Below are 20,653 nucleotides of genomic sequence, written 5' to 3'. Positions count from 1 at the left end.
GTATTGCATGGATTGTGTTTGCATAATTTTGCATTAAATGTTGCATTGCATGGATTGTGATTGCATAATTTTGCATTACATGTATTGTGATGTCATAATGTTGCATTAAATGTTGCATTGCATGGATATTGATGTAATAATTTTGCATTAAATGTTGCATTGCATGGATTGTGATGTCATAATTTTGCATTAAATGTTGCATTGCATGGATTGTGATTGCATAATTATGCATTAATTGTTGCATTGCATGGATTGTGATTTCATAATTTTGCATTAAATGTGGAATTGCATGGATTGTGTTTGCATAATTTTGCATTAAATGTTGCATTACATGGATTGTGATTGCATAATTTTGCATTACATGTTGCATTACATGTATTGTGATGTCATAATGTTGCATTAAATGTTGCATTGCATGGATTGTGATGTCATAATTTTGGATTAAATGTTGAATTGCATGGATTTTGTTTGCATAATTTTGCATTAAATGTTGCATTGCATGGATTGTGATGTCATAATTTTGCATTACATGTTGCATTACATGTACTGTGATGTAATAATGTTGCATTGCATGGATTGTGTTGTCATAATTTTGCATTAAATGTTGCATTGCATGGATTGTGATGTTATAATTTTGCATTAAATGGCGCATTGCATGGATTGTGATGTCATAATTTTGCATTAAATATTGCATTGCATGGATTATGATGTCATAATTTTGCATTAAATTTTGAATTGCATGGATTGTGATTGCATAATTTTGCATTAAATGTTGCATTGCATGGATTGTGATGTCACAATTTTGCATTAAATGTTGCATTGCATGGATTGTGTTGTCATAATTTTGCATTACATGTATTGTGATTAGAGATGAGCGGGTTCGGTTTCTCTGAATCCGAACCCGCCAGAACTTCATGTTTTTTTTCACGGGTCCGAGCGACTCGGATCTTCCCGCCTTGCTCGGTTAACCCGAGCGCGCCCGAACGTCATCATGACGCTGTCGGATTCTCGCGAGGCTCGGATTCTATCGCGAGACTCGGATTCTATATAAGGAGCCGCGCGTCGCCGCCATTTTCACACGTGCATTGAGATTGATAGGGAGAGGACGTGGCTGGCGTCCTCTCCGTTTAGAATAGATTAGAGAGACACTTGATTTACTAATTTTGGGGAGCATTAGGAGTACTCAGTACAGTGCAGAGTTTTGCTGATAGTGACCAGTGACCACCAGTTTTATTTATAATCCGTTCTCTGCCTGAAAAAAGCGATACACAGCACACAGTGACTCAGTCACATACCATATCTGTGTGCACTGCTCAGGCTCAGGCCAGTGTGCTGCATCATCTATTATCTATATATAATATTATATATATCTGTCTGACTGCTCAGCTCACACAGCTTATAATTGTGGGGGAGACTGGGGAGCACTACTGCAGTGCCAGTTATAGGTTATAGCAGGAGCCAGGAGTACATAATATATTATATAGTGAGTGACCACCAGACACACAGTGCAGTTTATTTAATATATCCGTTCTCTGCCTGAAAAAAGCGATACACACAGTGACTCAGTCAGTCACATACCATATCTGTGTGCACTGCTCAGGCTCAGGCCAGTGTGCTGCATCATCTATATATATTATATATCTGTCTGACTGCTCAGCTCACACAGCTTATAATTGTGGGGGAGACTGGGGAGCACTACTGCAGTGCCAGTTATAGGTTATAGCAGGAGCCAGGAGTACATAATATTATATTAAAATTAAACAGTGCACACTTTTGCTGCAGGAGTGCCACTGCCAGTGTGACTAGTGACCAGTGACCTGACCACCAGTATATATAATATTAGTAGTATACTATCTCTTTATCAACCAGTCTATATTAGCAGCAGACACAGTACAGTGCGGTAGTTCACGGCTGTGGCTACCTCTGTGTCGGCACTCGGCAGCCCGTCCATAATTGTATATACCACCTAACCGTGGTTTTTTTTTCTTTCTTTATACATACATACTAGTTACGAGTATACTATCTCTTTATCAACCAGTCTATATATTAGCAGCAGACACAGTACAGTGCGGTAGTTCACGGCTGTGGCTACCTCTGTGTCGGCACTCGGCAGCCCGTCCATAATTGTATATACCACCTAACCGTGGTTTTTTTTTCTTTCTTTATACATACATACTAGTTACGAGTATACTATCTCTTTATCAACCAGTCTATATATTAGCAGCAGACACAGTACAGTGCGGTAGTTCACGGCTGTGGCTACCTCTGTGTCGGCACTCGGCAGCCCGTCCATAATTGTATATACCACCTAACCGTGTTTTTTTTTTCTTTCTTTATACATACATACTAGTTACGAGTATACTATCTCTTTATCAACCAGTCTATATATTAGCAGCAGACACAGTACAGTGCGGTAGTTCACGGCTGTGGCTACCTCTGTGTCGGCACTCGGCAGCCCGTCCATAATTGTATATACCACCTAACCGTGGTTTTTTTTTCTTTCTTTATACATACATACTAGTTACGAGTATACTATCTCTTTATCAACCAGTCTATATATTAGCAGCAGACACAGTACAGTGCGGTAGTTCACGGCTGTGGCTACCTCTGTGTCGGCACTCGGCAGCCCGTCCATAATTGTATATACCACCTAACCGTGGTTTTTTTTTCTTTCTTTATACATACATACTAGTTACGAGTATACTATCTCTTTATCAACCAGTCTATATATTAGCAGCAGACACAGTACAGTGCGGTAGTTCACGGCTGTGGCTACCTCTGTGTCGGCACTCGGCAGCCCGTCCATAATTGTATATACCACCTAACCGTGGTTTTTTTTCTTTCTTTATACATACATACTAGTTACGAGTATACTATCTCTTTATCAACCAGTCTATATATTAGCAGCAGACACAGTACAGTGCGGTAGTTCACGGCTGTGGCTACCTCTGTGTCGGCACTCGGCAGCCCGTCCATAATTGTATACTAGTATCCAATCCATCCATCTCCATTGTTTACCTGAGGTGCCTTTTAGTTGTGCCTATCAAAATATGGAGAACAAAAATGTTGAGGTTCCAAAATTAGGGAAAGATCAAGATCCACTTCCACCTCGTGCTGAAGCTGCTGCCACTAGTCATGGCCGAGACGATGAAATGCCAGCAACGTCGTCTGCCAAGGCCGATGCCCAATGTCATAGTACAGAGCATGTCAAATCCAAAACACCAAATATCAGTAAAAAAAGGACTCCAAAACCTAAAATAAAATTGTCGGAGGAGAAGCGTAAACTTGCCAATATGCCATTTACCACACGGAGTGGCAAGGAACGGCTGAGGCCCTGGCCTATGTTCATGGCTAGTGGTTCAGCTTCACATGAGGATGGAAGCACTCAGCCTCTCGCTAGAAAAATGAAAAGACTCAAGCTGGCAAAAGCAGCACAGCAAAGAACTGTGCATTCTTCGAAATCCCAAATCCACAAGGAGAGTCCAATTGTGTCGGTTGCGATGCCTGACCTTCCCAACACTGGACGTGAAGAGCATGCGCCTTCCACCATTTGCACGCCCCCTGCAAGTGCTGGAAGGAGCACCCGCAGTCCAGTTCCTGATAGTCAGATTGAAGATGTCAGTGTTGAAGTACACCAGGATGAGGAGGATATGGGTGTTGCTGGCGCTGGGGAGGAAATTGACCAGGAGGATTCTGATGGTGAGGTGGTTTGTTTAAGTCAGGCACCCGGGGAGACACCTGTTGTCCATGGGAGGAATATGGCCGTTGACATGCCTGGTGAAAATACCAAAAAAATCAGCTCTTCGGTGTGGAGGTATTTCACCAGAAATGCGGACAACAGGTGTCAAGCCGTGTGTTCCCTTTGTCAAGCTGTAATAAGTAGGGGTAAGGACGTTAACCACCTCGGAACATCCTCCCTTATACGTCACCTGCAGCGCATTCATAATAAGTCAGTGACAAGTTCAAAAACTTTGGGTGACAGCGGAAGCAGTCCACTGAACAGTAAATCCCTTCCTCTTGTAACCAAGCTCACGCAAACCACCCCACCAACTCCCTCAGTGTCAATTTCCTCCTTCCCCAGGAATGCCAATAGTCCTGCAGGCCATGTCACTGGCAATTCTGACGAGTCCTCTCCTGCCTGGGATTCCTCCGATGCATCCTTGCGTGTAACGCCTACTGCTGCTGGCGCTGCTGTTGTTGCCGCTGGGAGTCGATGGTCATCCCAGAGGGGAAGTCGTAAGCCCACTTGTACTACTTCCAGTAAGCAATTGACTGTTCAACAGTCCTTTGCGAGGAAGATGAAATATCACAGCAGTCATCCTACTGCAAAGCGGATAACTGAGTCCTTGACAACTATGTTGGTGTTAGACGTGCGTCCGGTATCCGCCGTTAGTTCACAGGGAACTAGACAATTTATTGAGGCAGTGTGCCCCCGTTACCAAATACCATCTAGGTTCCACTTCTCTAGGCAGGCGATACCGAGAATGTACACGGACGTCAGAAAAAGACTCACCAGTGTCCTAAAAAATGCAGTTGTACCCAATGTCCACTTAACCACGGACATGTGGACAAGTGGAGCAGGGCAGGGTCAGGACTATATGACTGTGACAGCCCACTGGGTAGATGTATGGACTCCCGCCACAAGAACAGCAGCGGCGGCACCAGTAGCAGCATCTCGCAAACGCCAACTCTTTCCTAGGCAGGCTACGCTTTGTATCACCGCTTTCCAGAATACGCACACAGCTGAAAACCTCTTACGGCAACTGAGGAAGATCATCGCGGAATGGCTTACCCCAATTGGACTCTCCTGTGGATTTGTGGCATCGGACAACGCCAGCAATATTGTGTGTGCATTAAATATGGGCAAATTCCAGCACGTCCCATGTTTTGCACATACCTTGAATTTGGTGGTGCAGAATTTTTTAAAAAACGACAGGGGCGTGCAAGAGATGCTGTCGGTGGCCAGAAAAATTGCGGGACACTTTTGGCGTACAGGCACCACGTACAGAAGACTGGAGCACCACCAAAAACTACTGAACCTGCCCTGCCATCATCTGAAGCAAGAAGTGGTAACGAGGTGGAATTCAACCCTCTATATGCTTCAGAGGTTGGAGGAGCAGCAAAAGGCCATTCAAGCCTATACAATTGAGCACGATATAGTAGGTGGAATGCACCTGTCTCAAGTGCAGTGGAGAATGATTTCAACGTTGTGCAAGGTTCTGATGCCCTTTGAACTTGCCACACGTGAAGTCAGTTCAGACACTGCCAGCCTGAGTCAGGTCATTCCCCTCATCAGGCTTTTGCAGAAGAAGCTGGAGGCATTGAAGAAGGAGCTAAAAGGGAGCGATTCCGCTAGGCATGTGGGACTTGTGGATGCAGCCCTTAATTCGCTTAACAAGGATTCACGGGTGGTCAATCTGTTGAAATCAGAGCACTACATTTTGGCCACCGTGCTCGATCCTAGATTTAAAGCCTACCTTGGATCTCTCTTTCCGGCAGACACAGGTCTGCTGGGGTTGAAAGACCTGCTGGTGACAAAATTGTCAAGTCAAGCGGAACGCGACCTGTCAACATCTCCTCCTTCACATTCTCCCGCAACTGGGGGTGCGAGGAAAAGGCTCAGAATTCCGAGCCCACCCGCTGGCGGTGATGCAGGGCAGTCTGGAGCGACTGCTGATGCTGACATCTGGTCCGGACTGAAGGACCTGACAACGATTACGGACATGTCGTCTACTGTCACTGCATATGATTCTCTCAACATTGATAGAATGGTGGAGGATTATATGAGTGACCGCATCCAAGTCACACAGTCCGTACTTATACTGGCAGGAAAAAGAGGCAATTTGGAGGCCCTTGCACAAACTGGCTTTATTCTACCTAAGTTGCCCTCCCACAAGTGTGTACTCCGAAAGAGTGTTTAGTGCCGCCGCTCACCTTGTCAGCAATCGGCGTACGAGGTTACATCCAGAAAATGTGGAGAAGATGATGTTCATTAAAATGAATTATAATCAATTCCTCCGCGGAGACATTGACCAGCAGCAATTGCCTCCACAAAGTACACAGGGAGCTGAGATGGTGGATTCCAGTGGGGACGAATTGATAATCTGTGAGGAGGGGGATGTACACGGTGATATATCGGAGGGTGAAGATGAGGTGGACATCTTGCCTCTGTAGAGCCAGTTTGTGCAAGGAGAGATTAATTGCTTCTTTTTTGGGGGGGTCCAAACCAACCTGTCATATCAGTCACAGTCGTGTGGCAGACCCTGTCACTGAAATGATGGGTTGGTTAAAGTGTGCATGTCCTGTTTTGTTTATACAACATAAGGGTGGGTGGGAGGGCCCAAGGACAATTCCATCTTGCACCTCTTTTTTCTTTTCTTTTTCTTTGCATCATGTGCTGATTGGGGAGGGTTTTTTGGAAGGGACATCCTGCGTGACACTGCAGTGCCACTCCTAGATGGGCCCGGTGTTTGTGTCGGCCACTAGGGTCGCTAATCTTACTCACACAGTCAGCTACCTCATTGCGCCTCTTTTTTTCTTTGCGTCATGTGCTGTTTGGGGAGGGTTTTTTGGAAGGGACATCCTGCGTGACACTGCAGTGCCACTCCTAGATGGGCCCGGTGTTTGTGTCGGCCACTAGGGTCGCTAATCTTACTCACACAGCTACCTCATTGCGCCTCTTTTTTTCTTTGCGTCATGTGCTGTTTGGGGAGGGTTTTTTGGAAGGGACATCCTGCGTGACACTGCAGTGCCACTCCTAGATGGGCCCGGTGTTTGTGTCGGCCACTAGGGTCGCTAATCTTACTCACACAGCTACCTCATTGCGCCTCTTTTTTTCTTTGCGTCATGTGCTGTTTGGGGAGGGTTTTTTGGAAGGGACATCCTGCGTGACACTGCAGTGCCACTCCTAGATGGGCCCGGTGTTTGTGTCGGCCACTAGGGTCGCTAATCTTACTCACACAGCTACCTCATTGCGCCTCTTTTTTTCTTTGCGTCATGTGCTGTTTGGGGAGGGTTTTTTGGAAGGGACATCCTGCGTGACACTGCAGTGCCACTCCTAGATGGGCCCGGTGTTTGTGTCGGCCACTAGGGTCGCTTATCTTACTCACACAGCGACCTCGGTGCAAATTTTAGGACTAAAAATAATATTGTGAGGTGTGAGGTATTCAGAATAGACTGAAAATGAGTGTAAATTATGGTTTTTGAGGTTAATAATACTTTGGGATCAAAATGACCCCCAAATTCTATGATTTAAGCTGTTTTTTAGTGTTTTTTGAAAAAAACACCCGAATCCAAAACACACCCGAATCCGACAAAAAAAATTCGGTGAGGTTTTGCCAAAACGCGTTCGAACCCAAAACACGGCCGCGGAACCGAACCCAAAACCAAAACACAAAACCCGAAAAATTTCAGGCGCTCATCTCTAATTGTGATGTCATAATTTTGCATTAAATGTTGCATTGCATGGATTGTGATGTCATAATTTTGCATTAAATGTTGAATTGCATGAATTGTGTATGCATAATTTTGCATTAAATGTTGCATTGCATGGATTGTGATGTCATAATTTTGCATTAAATGTTGCATTGCATAGATTGTGATTGCATAATTTTGCATTGAATGTTGCATTGCATGGATTGTGATGTAAAATTTTGCATTCAATATTGCCTTGAATGGATTATGATTGCATAATGTTGCATTGCTTTTTGCATTGCATTTATTGTGATTGCATAATTTTGCATTAAATGTTTCATTGCATGGATTGTGATGTCATAATTTTGCATTAAATGTTGCATTGCATGTATTGTGATTGCATAATTTTGCATGAATTGTTGCATTGCATGGATTGTGATTGCATAATTTTGCATTGATTTTTGCATTGCATTTATTGTAGTCATAATTTAAAAAATTAAATTTTGCATTGCATGGATTGTGATGTCATAATTTTGCATTAAATGTTGAATTGCATGGATTGTGTTTGCATAATTTTGCATTAAATGTTGCATTGCATGGATTGTAATTGCATAATTTTGCATTACATGTTGCATTACATGTATTGTGATGTCATAATGTTGCATTAAATGTTGCATTGCATGGATTGTGATGTCATATTTTTGCAATAAATGTTGCATTGCATGAATTGTGATGTTATAATTTTGCATTCAATGTTGCATTGCACGGATTGTGATTGCATTTTGCATTGCATGGATTGTGATGTCATAATTTTGCATAAAATGTTGCATTGCATGGATTGTGATTGCATAATTTTGCATTAAATGTGCATTGCATGGATTTAGATTGCATCATTTTGCATTGCATTTTGCATTGCGTGGATTGTAATGTCATATTTTTGTATTAAATGCTGCATTGCATGGATTGTGATAGCATAATTATGCATTGCATGGATAGTGATGACATAATTGTGCATTAAATGTTGCATTGCATGGATTGTGATATCATTATTTTGCATTAAATGTTGCACTGCATGGATTGTGTTTGCATAATTATGCATTAAATGTTGCATTGAATGGATTGTGATTTAATAATTTTGCATTAAATGTTGCATTGCATGGATTGTGATTTAATAATTTTGCATTAAATGTTGCATTGCATGGATTGTGATGTCATATTTAATCATTATATGTTGCATTGCATGGATTGTGATTGCATAATTATGCATTAATTGTTGCATTGCATGGGTTGTGATGTCATAATTTTGCATTATATGTTGCATTGCATGGATTGTGATGTCATAATTTTGCATTTAATTTTGATTTGCATGGATTGTGATTGCATAATTTTGCATTAACTGTTGCATTGCATGGATTGTGATTGCATAATTTTGCATTAAATGTTGCATTGCATGGATTGTGATGTCATAATTTGGCATTGCATTTTGCATTGCATGGATTGTGATGTCATAATTTTGCATTAAATGTTACATTGCATGGATTGAGATTGCATTTTGCATTGCATGGATTGTGATGTCTTTTTTGCATTAAATGTTGCATTGCATGTATTGTGATTGCATAATTTTGCATTAATTGTTGCATTGCATGGATTGTGATTGCATAATGTTGCCTTGCTTTTTGCATTGCATTTATTGTGATTGAATAATTTTGCATTAACTGTTGCATTGATTGTGATGTCATAATTTTGCATTAAATGTTGCATTACATGGATTGTGATGTCATAATTATGCATTACATGTTGCATTGCATGGATTGTGATAGCACAATTTTGCATTACATGTTGCATTACATGTATTGTGATGTCATAATGTTGCATTAAATGTTGCATTGCATGGATTGTGATGTCATAATTTTGGATTAAATGTTGAATTGCATGGATTTTGTTTGCATAATTTTGCATTAAATGTTGCATGCATGGGTTGTGATGTCATAATTTTGCATTAAATGTTGCATTGCATGGATTGTGATGTCATAATTTTGCATTGACTTTTGCATTGCATGTATTGTGATGTCATAATCTTGCATTAAATGTTGCATTGCATGGATTGTGATTGCATAATGTTGCATTGAATTTTGCATTGCATTTATTGTGATGTCATCATTTTGCATTAAATGTTGCATTGCATGGATTGTGATGTCATGATTTTGCATTAAATGTTGAATTGCATGGATTGTGTTTGCATAATTTAGCATTAAATGTTGCATTGCATGGATTGTGATTGCATAATTTTGCATTACATGTATTGTGATGTCATAATGTTGCATTAAATGTTGCAATGCATGGATATTGATGTAATAATTTTGCATTAAATGTTGCATTGCATGGATTGTGATGTCATAATTTTGCATTAAATGTTGCATTGCATGGATTGTGATGTCATATTTTTTCATTATAAGTTGCATTGCATGGATTGTGATTGCATAATTATGCATTAATTGTTGCATTGCATGGATTGTGATGTCATAATTTTGCATTAAATGTGGAATTGCATGGATTGTGTTTGCATAATTTTGCATTAAATGTTGCATTACATGGATTGTGATTGCATAATTTTGCATTACATGTTGCATTACATGTATTGTGATGTCATAATGTTGCATTAAATGTTGCATTGCATGGATTGGGATGTCATAATTTTGGATTAAATGTTGAATTGCATGGATTTTGTTTGCATAATTTTTCATTAAATGTTGCATTGCATGGATTGTGATGTCATAATTTTGCATAAAATGTTGCATTGCATGGACAGTGATGTCATAATTTTGCATTAAATGTTGCATTGCATGGATTGTGATGTCATAATTTTGCATTGAATTTTGCATTGCATGGATTGTGATTGCATAATTTTGCATTAAATGTTGCATTGCATGCATTGTGTTTGCATAATGTTGCATTGATTTTTGCATTGCATTTATTGTGATGTCATAATTTTGCATTACATGTTGCATTACATATATTGTGATGTCATAATGTTGCATGAAATGTTGCATTGCATGGATTGTGATTTCATAATATTGCATTAAATGTTGAATTGCATGGATTGTGTTTGCATAATTTTGCATTAAATGTTGCATTGCATGGATTGTGATGTAATAATTTTGCATTAAATATTGCATTTCATTGATTGTGATGTCATAATTTTGCATTAAATTTTGAATTGCACGTATTGTGATGTTATAATTTTGCATTAAATGGCACATTGCATGGATTGTGATGTCATAATTTTGCATTAAATATTGCATTGCATGGATTATGATGTCATAATTTTGCATTAAATTTTGAATTGCATGGATTGTGATTGCATAATTTTGCATTAAATATTGCATTGCATGGATTGTGATGTCACAATTTTGCATTAAATGTTGCATTGCATGGATTGTGATTGCATAATGTTGCATTAAATGTTGCATTGCATGGATTGCGATTGCATAATTTTGCATTAAATGTTGCATTGCATGGATTGTGATGTCATAATTTTGCATTAAATGTTGCATTGCATGGATTGTGATGTCATAATTTTGCATTACATGTTGCATTACATGTATTGTGATGTCATAATTTTGCATTAAATTTTACATTGCATGGATTGTGACATCATAATGTTGCATTAAATGTTGCATTGCATGGATTGTGATGTCATAATTTTGCATTAAATGTTAAATTGCATAAATTGTGTATGCATAATTTTGCATTAAATGTTGCATTGCATGGATTGTGATGTCATAATTTTGCATTAAATGTTGCATTGCATAGATTGTGATTACATAATTTTCATTGAATGTTGCATTGCATGGATTGTGATGTTAAAATTTTACATTCAATATTGCATTGAATGGATTGTGATTGCATAATTTTGCATTAAATGTTGAATTGCATGGATTGTGTTTGCATAATTTTGCATTAAATGTTGCATTGCATGGATTGTAATTGCATAATTTTGCATTACATGTATTGTGATGTCATAATGTTGCATTAAATGTTGCATTGCATGGATTGTGATGTTATAATTTTGCATTCAATGTTGAATTGCATGGATTGTGTTTGCATAATTTTGCATTAAATGTTGCATTGCATGGATTGTAATTGCATAATTTTGCATTACATGTTGCATTACATGTATTGTGATGTCATAATATTGCATTAAATGTTGCATTGCATGGATTGTGATGTTATAATTTTGCATTCAATGTTGCATTGCACGGATTGTGATTGCATTTTGCATTGCATGGATTGTGATGTCATAATTTTGCATAAAATGTTGCATTGCATGGATTGTGATTGCATAATTTTGCATTTATTGTTGCATTGCAGGGATTGTGATTGCATAATTTTGCATTAAATGTGCATTGCATGGATTTAGATTGCATCATTTTGAATTGCATTTTGCATTGCGTGGATTGTAATGTCATATTTTTGTATTAAATGCAGCATTGCATGGATTGTGATAGCATAATTATGCATTGCATGGATAGTGATGACATAATTTTGCATTAAATGTTGCATTGCATGGATTGTGATATCATTATTTTGCATTAAATGTTGCATTGCATGGATTATGTTTGCATAATTATGCATTAAATGTTGCATTGAATGGATTGTGATTTAATAATTTTGCATTAAATGTTGCATTGCATGGATTGTGATTTAATAATTTTGCATTAAATGTTGCATTGCATGGATTGTGATGTCATATTTAATCATTATATGTTGCATTGCATGGATTGTGATTGCATAATTATGCTTTAATTGTTGCATTGCATGGGTTGTGATGTCATAATTTTGCATTATATGTTGCATTGCATGGATTGTGATGTCATAATTTTGCATTTAATTTTGAATTGCATTGATTGTGATAGCATAATTTTGCATTAACTGTTGCATTGCATGGATTGTGATTGCATAATTTTGCATTAAATGTTGCATTGCATGGATTGTGATGTCATAATTTTGCATTGCATTTTGCATTGCATGGATTGTGATGTCATAATTTTGCATTAAATGTTACATTGCATGGATTGAGATTGCATTTTGCATTGCATGGATTGTGATGTCTTTTTTGCATTAAATGTTGCATTGCATGTATTGTGATTGCATAATGTTGCCTTGGTTTTTGCATTGCATTTATTGTGATTGCATAATTTTGCATTAAATGTTGCATTGCATTGATTGTGATGTCATAATTTTGCATTAAATGTTGCATTACATGGATTGTGATGTCATAATTATGCATTACATGTTGCATTGCATGGATTGTGATTGCATAATTTTGCATTACATGTTGCATTACATGTATTGTGATGTCATAATGTTGCATTAAATGTTGCATTGCATGGATTGTGATGTCATAATTTTGGATTAAATGTTGAGTTGCATGGATTTTGTTTGCATAATTTTGCATTAAATGTTGCATGCATGGGTTGTGATGTCATAATTTTGCATTAAATGTTGCATTGCATGGATTGTGATGTCATAATTTTGCATTAAATGTTGAATTGCATGGATTGTGTTTGCATAATTTTGCATTAAATGTTGCATTGCATGGATTGTGATTGCATAATTTTGCATTACATGTATTGTGATGTCATAATGTTGCATTAAATGTTGCATTGCATGTATATTGATGTAATAATTTTGCATTAAATGTTGCATTGCATGGATTGTGATGTCATAATTTTGCATTAAATGTTGCATTGCATGGATTGTGATGTCATATTTTTCATTATATGTTGCATTGCATGGATTGTGATTGCATAATTATGCATTAATTGTTGCATTACATGGATTGTGATGTCATAATTTTGCATTAAATGTTGCATTACATGGATTGTGATTGCATAATTTTGCATTACATGTTGCATTACATGTATTGTGATGTCATAATGTTGCATTAAATGCTGCATTGCATGGATTGGGATGTCATAATTTTGGATTAAATGTTGAATTGCATAGATTTTGTTTGCATAATTTTGCATTAAATGTTGCATTGCATGGATTGTGATGTCATAATTTTGCATTACATGTTGCATTACATGTATTGTGATGTAATAATGTTGCATTACATGGATTGTGTTGTCATAATTTTGCATAAAATGTTGCATTGCATGGACAGTGATGTCATAATTTTGCATTAAATGTTGCATTGCATGGATTGTGATGTCATAATTTTGCATTGAATTTTGCTTTGCATGGATTGTGATTGCATAATTTTGCATTAATTGTTGCATTGCATGGATTGTGATGTCACAATTTTGCATTAAATGTTGCATTGCATGGATTGTGATGTCATAATTTTGCATTAAATGTTGCATTGCATAGATTGTGATTACATAATTTTGCATTGAATGTTGCATTGCATGGATTGTGATGTTAAAATTTTGCATTCAATATTGCATTGAATGGATTGTGATTGCATAATGTTGCATTGCTTTTTGCATTGCATTTATTGTGATTGCATAATTTTGCATTAAATGTTTCATTGCATGGATTGTGATGTCATAATTTTGCATTAAATGTTGCATTGCGTGTATTGTGATTGCATAATTTTGCATGAATTGTTGCATTGCATGGATTGTGATTGCATAATTTTGCATTGATTTTTGCATGGCATTTATTGTAGTCATAATTTAAATTTAAATTTTGCATTGCATGGATTGTGATGTCATAATTTTGCATTAAATGTTGCATTGCATGGATTGTGATGTTATAATTTTGCATTCAATGTTGCATTGCACGGATTGTGATTGCATTTTGCATTGCATGGATTGTGATGTCATAATTTTGCATAACATGTTGCATTGCATGGATTGTGATTGCATAATTTTGCATTTATTGTTGCATTGCAGGGATTGTGATTGCATAATTTTGCATTAAATGTGCATTGCATGGATTTAGATTGCATCATTTTGAATTGCATTTTGCATTGCGTGGATTGTAATGTCATATTTTTGTATTAAATGCAGCATTGCATGGATTGTGATAGCATAATTATGCATTGCATGGATAGTGATGACATAATTTTGCATTAAATGTTGCATTGCATGGATTGTGATATCATTATTTTGCATTAAATGTTGCATTGCATGGATTATGTTTGCATAATTATGCATTAAATGTTGCATTGAATGGATTGTGATTTAATAATTTTGCATTAAATGTTGCATTGCATGGATTGTGATTTAATAATTTTGCATTAAATGTTGCATTGCATGGATTGTGATGTCATATTTAATCATTATATGTTGCATTGCATGGATTGTGATTGCATAATTATGCTTTAATTGTTGCATTGCGTGGGTTGTGATGTCATAATTTTGCATTATATGTTGCATTGCATGGATTGTGATGTCATAATTTTGCATTTAATTTTGAATTGCATGGATTGTGATAGCATAATTTTGCATTAACTGTTGCATTGCATGGATTGTGATGTCATAATTTTGCATTGCATTTTGCATTGCATGGATTGTGATGTCATAATTTTGCATTAAATGTTACATTGCATGGATTGAGATTGCATTTTGCATTGCATGGATTGTGATGTCTTTTTTGCATTAAATGTTGCATTGCATGTATTGTGATTGCATAATGTTGCCTTGGTTTTTGCATTGCATTTATTGTGATTGCATAATTTTGCATTAAATGTTGCATTGCATTGATTGTGATGTCATAATTTTGCATTAAATGTTGCATTACATGGATTGTGATGTCATAATTATGCATTACATGTTGCATTACATGAATTGTGATGTCATAATGTTGCATTAAATGTTGCATTGCATGGATTGTGATGTCATAATTTTGGATTAAATGTTGACTTGCATGGATTTTGTTTGCATAATTTTGCATTAAATGTTGCATGCATGGGTTGTGATGTCATAATTTTGCATTAAATGTTGCATTGCATGGATTGTGATGTCATAATTTTGCATTAAATGTTGAATTGCATGGATTGTGTTTGCATAATTTTGCATTAAATGTTGCATTGCATGGATTGTGATTGCATAATTTTGCATTACATGTATTGTGATGTCATAATGTTGCATTAAATGTTGCATTGCATGTATATTGATGTAATAATTTTGCATTAAATGTTGCATTGCATGGATTGTGATGTCATAATTTTGCATTAAATGTTGCATTGCATGGATTGTGATTGCATAATGTTGCATTGATTTTTGCATTGCATTTATTGTGATGTCATAATTTTACATTGCATGGATTGTGATGTCATAATTTTGCATTAACTGTTGCATTGCATGTATTGTGATGTCATAATCTTGCATTAAATGTTGCATTGCATGGATTGTGATGTCACAATTTTGCATTAAATGTTGCATTGCATAGATTGTGATTACATAATTTTGCATTGAATGTTGCATTGCATGGATTGTGATGTTAAAATTTTGCATTCAATATTGCATTGAATGGATTGTGATTGCTTAATGTTGCATTGCTTTTTGCATTGCATTTATTGTGATTGTATAATTTTGCATTAAATGTTTCATTGCATGGATTGTGATGTCATAATTTTGCATTAAATGTTGCATTGCGTGTATTGTGATTGCATAATTTTGCATGAATTGTTGCATTGCATGGATTGTGATTGCATAATTTTGCATTGATTTTTGCATTGCATTTATTGTAGTCATAATTTAAATTTAAATTTTGCATTGCATGGATTGTGATGTCATAATTTTGCATTAAATGTTGAATTGCATGGATTGTGTTTGCATAATTTTGCATTAAATGTTGCATTGCATGGATTGTAATTGCATAATTTTGCATTACATGTTGCATTACATGTATTGTGATGTCATAATATTGCATTAAATGTTGCATTGCATGGATTGTGATGTTATAATTTTGCATTCAATGTTGCATTGCACGGATTGTGATTGCATTTTGCATTGCATGGATTGTGATGTCATAATTTTGCATAAAATGTTGCATTGCATGGATTGTGATTGCATAATTTTGCATTTATTGTTGCATTGCAGGGATTGTGATTGCATAATTTTGCATTAAATGTGCATTGCATGGATTTAGATTGCATCATTTTGAATTGCATTTTGCATTGCGTGGATTGTAATGTCATATTTTTGTATTAAATGCAGCATTGCATGGATTGTGATAGCATAATTATGCATTGCATGGATAGTGATGACATAATTTTGCATTAAATGTTGCATTGCATGGATTGTGATATCATTATTTTGCATTAAATGTTGCATTGCATGGATTATGTTTGCATAATTATGCATTAAATGTTGCATTGAATGGATTGTGATTTAATAATTTTGCATTAAATGTTGCATTGCATGGATTGTGATTTAATAATTTTGCATTAAATGTTGCATTGCATGGATTGTGATGTCATATTTAATCATTATATGTTGCATTGCATGGATTGTGATTGCATAATTATGCTTTAATTGTTGCATTGCATGGGTTGTGATGTCATAATTTTGCATTATATGTTGCATTGCATGGATTGTGATGTCATAATTTTGCATTTAATTTTGAATTGCATGGATTGTGATAGCATAATTTTGCATTAACTGTTGCATTGCATGGATTGTGATGTCATAATTTTGCATTGCATTTTGCATTGCATGGATTGTGATGTCATAATTTTGCATTAAATGTTACATTGCATGGATTGAGATTGCATTTTGCATTGCATGGATTGTGATGTCTTTTTTGCATTAAATGTTGCATTGCATGTATTGTGATTGCATAATGTTGCCTTGGTTTTTGCATTGCATTTATTGTGATTGCATAATTTTGCATTAAATGTTGCATTGCATTGATTGTGATGTCATAATTTTGCATTAAATGTTGCATTACATGGATTGTGATGTCATAATTATGCATTACATGTTGCATTACATGAATTGTGATGTCATAATGTTGCATTAAATGTTGCATTGCATGGATTGTGATGTCATAATTTTGGATTAAATGTTGACTTGCATGGATTTTGTTTGCATAATTTTGCATTAAATGTTGCATGCATGGGTTGTGATGTCATAATTTTGCATTAAATGTTGCATTGCATGGATTGTGATGTCATAATTTTGCATTAAATGTTGAATTGCATGGATTGTGATTTAATAATTTTGCATTAAATGTTGCATTGCATGGATTGTGATTTAATAATTTTGCATTAAATGTTGCATTGCATGGATTGTGATGTCATATTTAATCATTATATGTTGCATTGCATGGATTGTGATTGCATAATTATGCTTTAATTGTTGCATTGCATGGGTTGTGATGTCATAATTTTGCATTATATGTTGCATTGCATGGATTGTGATGTCATAATTTTGCATTTAATTTTGAATTGCATGGATTGTGATAGCATAATTTTGCATTAACTGTTGCATTGCATGGATTGTGATGTCATAATTTTGCATTGCATTTTGCATTGCATGGATTGTGATGTCATAATTTTGCATTAAATGTTACATTGCATGGATTGAGATTGCATTTTGCATTGCATGGATTGTGATGTCTTTTTTGCATTAAATGTTGCATTGCATGTATTGTGATTGCATAATGTTGCCTTGGTTTTTGCATTGCATTTATTGTGATTGCATAATTTTGCATTAAATGTTGCATTGCATTGATTGTGATGTCATAATTTTGCATTAAATGTTGCATTACATGGATTGTGATGTCATAATTATGCATTACATGTTGCATTACATGAATTGTGATGTCATAATGTTGCATTAAATGTTGCATTGCATGGATTGTGATGTCATAATTTTGGATTAAATGTTGACTTGCATGAATTTTGTTTGCATAATTTTGCATTAAATGTTGCATGCATGGGTTGTGATGTCATAATTTTGCATTAAATGTTGCATTGCATGGATTGTGATGTCATAATTTTGCATTAAATGTTGAATTGCATGGATTGTGTTTGCATAATTTTGCATTAAATGTTGCATTGCATGGATTGTGATTGCATAATTTTGCATTACATGTATTGTGATGTCATAATGTTGCATTAAATGTTGCATTGCATGTATATTGATGTAATAATTTTGCATTAAATGTTGCATTGCATGGATTGTGATGTCATAATTTTGCATTAAATGTTGCATTGCATGGATTGTGATTGCATAATGTTGCATTGATTTTTGCATTGCATTTATTGTGATGTCATAATTTTACATTGCATGGATTGTGATGTCATAATTTTGCATTAACTGTTGCATTGCATGTATTGTGATGTCATAATCTTGCATTAAATGTTGCATTGCATGGATTGTGATGTCATAATTTTGCATTAAATGTTGCATTGCATAGATTGTGATTACATAATTTTGCATTGAATGTTGCATTGCATGGATTGTGATGTTAAAATTTTGCATTCAATATTGCATTGAATGGATTGTGATTGCTTAATGTTGCATTGCTTTTTGCATTGCATTTATTGTGATTGCATAATTTTGCATTAAATGTTTCATTGCATGGATTGTGATGTCATAATTTTGCATTAAATGTTGCATTGCGTGTATTGTGATTGCATAATTTTGCATGAATTGTTGCATTGCATGGATTGTGATTGCATAATTTTGCATTGATTTTTTGCATTGCATTTATTGTAGTCATAATTTAAATTTAAATTTTGCATTGCATGGATTGTGATGTCATAATTTTGCATTAAATGTTGCATTGCGTGTATTGTGATTGCATAATTTTGCATGAATTGTTGCATTGCATGGATTGTAATTGCATAATTTTGCATTACATGTTGCATTACATGTATTGTGATGTCATAATATTGCATTAAATGTTGCATTGCATGGATTGTGATGTTATAATTTTGCATTCAATGTTGCATTGCACGGATTGTGATTGCATTTTGCATTGCATGGATTGTGATGTCATAATTTTGCATAAAATGTTGCATTGCATGGATTGTGATTGCATAATTTTGCATTTATTGTTGCATTGCAGGGATTGTGATTGCATAATTTTGCATTAAATGTGCATTGCATGGATTTAGATTGCATCATTTTGAATTGCATTTTGCATTGCGTGGATTGTAATGTCATATTTTTGTATTAAATGCAGCATTGCATGGATTGTGATAGCATAATTATGCATTGCATGGATAGTGATGACATAATTTTGCATTAAATGTTGCATTGCATGGATTGTGATATCATTATTTTGCATTAAATGTTGCATTGCATGGATTATGTTTGCATAATTATGCATTAAATGTTGCATTGAATGGATTGTGATTTAATAATTTTGCATTAAATGTTGCATTGCATGGATTGTGATTTAATAATTTTGCATTAAATGTTGCATTGCATGGATTGTGATGTCATATTTAATCATTATATGTTGCATTGCATGGATTGTGATTGCATAATTATGCTTTAATTGTTGCATTGCATGGGTTGTGATGTCATAATTTTGCATTATATGTTGCATTGCATGGATTGTGATGTCATAATTTTGCATTTAATTTTGAATTGCATGGATTGTGATAGCATAATTTTGCATTAACTGTTGCATTGCATGGATTGTGATGTCATAATTTTGCATTGCATTTTGCATTGCATGGATTGTGATGTCATAATTTTGCATTAAATGTTACATTGCATGGATTGAGATTGCATTTTGCATTGCATGGATTGTGATGTCTTTTTTGCATTAAATGTTGCATTGCATGTATTGTGATTGCATAATGTTGCCTTGGTTTTTGCATTGCATTTATTGTGATTGCATAATTTTGCATTAAATGTTGCATTGCATTGATTGTGATGTCATAATTTTGCATTAAATGTTGCATTACATGGATTGTGATGTCATAATTATGCATTACATGTTGCATTACATGAATTGTGATGTCATAATGTTGCATTAAATGTTGCATTGCATGGATTGTGATGTCATAATTTTGGATTAAATGTTGACTTGCATGGATTTTGTTTGCATAATTTTGCATTAAATGTTGCATGCATGGGTTGTGATGTCATAATTTTGCATTAAATGTTGCATTGCATGGATTGTGATGTCATAATTTTGCATTAAATGTTGAATTGCATGGATTGTGTTTGCATAATTTTGCATTAAATGTTGCATTGCATGGATTGTGATTGCATAATTTTGCATTACATGTATTGTGATGTCATAATGTTGCATTAAATGT

This window comes from Pseudophryne corroboree, chromosome 5 (assembly GCF_028390025.1).
Source record: "Pseudophryne corroboree isolate aPseCor3 chromosome 5, aPseCor3.hap2, whole genome shotgun sequence".
In the NCBI taxonomy this organism is placed as follows: domain Eukaryota; kingdom Metazoa; phylum Chordata; class Amphibia; order Anura; family Myobatrachidae; genus Pseudophryne; species Pseudophryne corroboree.
This window is presented reverse-complemented; position numbering follows the sequence as displayed.